The 2,905-nt window shown below is 39.6% G+C and overlaps 1 pseudogene; it reads left to right on the top strand.

Moving 5' to 3' along the window:
• Window positions 1–380: 380 nt before the first annotated feature.
• Window positions 381–1,049, top strand: LOC102490042 (DNA-directed RNA polymerase III subunit RPC7 pseudogene; annotated as a pseudogene).
• The last annotated feature ends 1,856 nt before the right edge of the window (window positions 1,050–2,905 follow it).

The following is a 2,905-nucleotide window of genomic DNA, read 5'->3' as shown; positions in this document are numbered from 1 at the left end:
TCCAAAAAAAAAAAAAAAAAAAGATCAATGCTCAATGCTGATGAGGCTGTGGTGAAAGAGAACCTTACTACACTACTGATTGGAATGTAAATTAGTACAATCACTGTGAAGAACAATATAGAGGTCCCTTAAGAACCTATAAATAGAATTACCATATGATCCACCAATTCCAAACCTGAATGTCTACCTAAAGGATAGAAATACACCTAGTTGAGGGAGGTCGGTGCGCGCTGCTTGCTCTGTGGAACTCGTGGTTTCTGAGCGCCTGTGCCCTCTGCCCGCACCCTTTCTCTGCTGGCTGGCGCCTCAGCTGCAGTTTTGCTCTAGCCTGGAGACTTAGTGAGCAGAATTTGTCCACTCTTCTGGTATAACTGGTTCTCATGGCTGGGAACAAAGGAAGAGGTCGTGTGGCTTACACGTTTAATATTGAGGCAGTTGGATTCAGCACAGGGGACAAGTTGCCTGATGTAGTATTGAAACCACCCCCGTAGTTTCCTGATACGGATTATAAGGCAGTGCCTCTGAAAATAGGAGAAGGTGAAGAATATATGCTGGCCTTGAAGCAGGAGTTGAGAGAAACAATGAAAAGAATGCCTTATTTTATTGAAACACAAGAAGAAAAACAAGATATTGAAAGGTATAGTAAAAGATTATGAAGGTATACAAAGAAGAATGGATACCAGATTGGAGAAGACTTCCAAGAGAGATGATGCCAGGGAAAAGCAAAAAAGCAGGCGTCAAATCCCAGAAGGCAAAAAATACAGTCAAAGGAAGATCCATCACTAATACTGCAGATGTGTTGAAAAGAATCGAGGAACTGGAAAAGAAAGATGATGGTGAAAAATCAGATGAGGAAAATGAGGAGAAAGAAGGAAGCAAAGATAAGAGTAAAGAAGGTGATGAGGATGAGGATGAAGACGCTGAAGAACAGGAGGAATATGATGAAGAAGAGCAGGAAGAGGAAAATGGCTACATTAATTCATATTTTGATAACAGAGATGATTTTTGGTGCAGACAGTGATGACAACATGGATGAAGCAACCTATTAGCCATGAAGTTTCTTTAAAAAAATCTTTGTGGTACAGCTTCTAAGCCTTTGGGACAGACATGTTTTATGTTTTTTCTTCTGATAAGAATTGAGTAAGTATTTTATTTTTGTTCCTGTTTTGTTGGACAAATGTTTGGTACTCAGATATTCAGAACCACTTTGAGTTCACATTCTGTTACCTTACAGTTTAGTCCCTGACACGCTGACATTCTGCCACAGCCTCTCCCATCCCTCTTATGTACTTCAGTAGTTTTTTTTTTTTTATTGTTATTACTTGGATTCAAATGTGCCTAAAGAATTTTTGCATCTCTTATACTACGTATTCATACTGGAAGTCATTTTTGTTTAACTGCTGGTCTTTTGCAAAACTATCACTAGTCATAATGGGTTTCTACACATCTGGAAGTTAATTTCATATAGCACATGGAGCACTTTAAAAACAGTAACTTGAAAATAATTTTACTTTTATATAGCATGTTCTGTACTACTAGATTATGGCTACATTAACCTACTTGAGCTCTTACAAGTACAAAATGATGAGATTAGATGTTCTGTGATTAAAAACTTGTACAGAGGGAACTGCCAATCTGAGTGATGTAAATTCCACTGCTCGTATCTCAGCAGTATGAGGAGACTCATGTGGGATCAATATTATAAATTCTTGTACTTGAAGCTAATGTCTTACGATATGTGAAATGGTCATCCCATGTAGTAAGTTTGACATCTCTGAATAGTTGGGGTAATGGAAAATTAGGACGAGGCATCTTATTTAAGTTTGCACTTTTAGGTGTAGAGTAAGTTCTGGTCATACAAATTTCACTGGAGAACATGTGTGCATGAACTCCGAGGTGTACAGGCCTCTGTTACATTTCATGGGACTTGTAAGCAATACAGTCAATTTATATAATTATGCCAAATGAACTCAGGTTATTTTGAAATTAGGATTCATGTGTTTTGTTCAACTGAAAGCTAGCTCCCCTGCTGTTTTACATGGGTGGGGGCAGTACCATGTAAACCTCAGCCTCCAAAGACTCTCACAAATGCCAAAGATTTTTAAAGAAATCCATATTATGTATTTCAAAAATGACTTAATATTACCAAAATATTTTTCACTTTCAGGAGGATATCAGCCATTATCCTCTAACCTGAGAATCAGAGCCCTAGATCTTGTTTCCACTTTTATTATTAAACTCCACTTTGAAAATGAGCTTGGTTAAGTTTCTGTGCCTTAGTTTCTCAACTTGTAAACAATTTTCTATGAAAACTGTATAAACATCAAGACCAAAATTTATCTTATGTATTAATTCTCTTACCTAATAGAAATGATCACTTCAATTTCGTTTTCACTCTCTGAAAAATTACAGCTTAGAAAGCATCTGAGGGCCAACCATTGTGCTAGTTAGGGCAGCTGGACCCTATATGGCCTATCTCAGGTTCGAGTCCTGGATCTGGTGGCTTGAGAAACACTTACCTCATATGAGTGCCCAGAATTCCAAGGGGAGAAATGGAGGAAGGATTGCAGTGTGACCATCCCCTATGGGGGAGGTTTTCTCACTTTTTCTCTCGAGAGTGCATGTGCACGCTAGCAAAAAAAAGGTTTTATTTAAATCAGAACATTTTTTTTTTTTGGAGAGGTTTTTGCTACGGGGCGCGTGCGCTCGCCAGACAGACAGAGAGAGACATAGAGACAGAAAGCGAGAAATCACCCCCCGGGGGGATGGTCACGCTGCAATCCCTTCCCCTCCATTCTCCTCTCGGGATCTTGGGCACACGCACACATGCGCCCGGCGTGAGTTTTAAGCCACCAGGTCCAGGACGCGAACCACAGTTGACTACGTGGGAGTCCAGCGACATAGC

Source organism: Tupaia chinensis, unplaced genomic scaffold (assembly GCF_000334495.1).
Source record: "Tupaia chinensis unplaced genomic scaffold, TupChi_1.0 Scaffold144426_1, whole genome shotgun sequence".
Classification (NCBI taxonomy): Eukaryota; Metazoa; Chordata; class Mammalia; order Scandentia; family Tupaiidae; genus Tupaia; species Tupaia belangeri.
The sequence above is the reverse complement of the archived record's forward strand: the minus strand, read 5'-3'. Positions and strand labels throughout refer to the sequence as shown.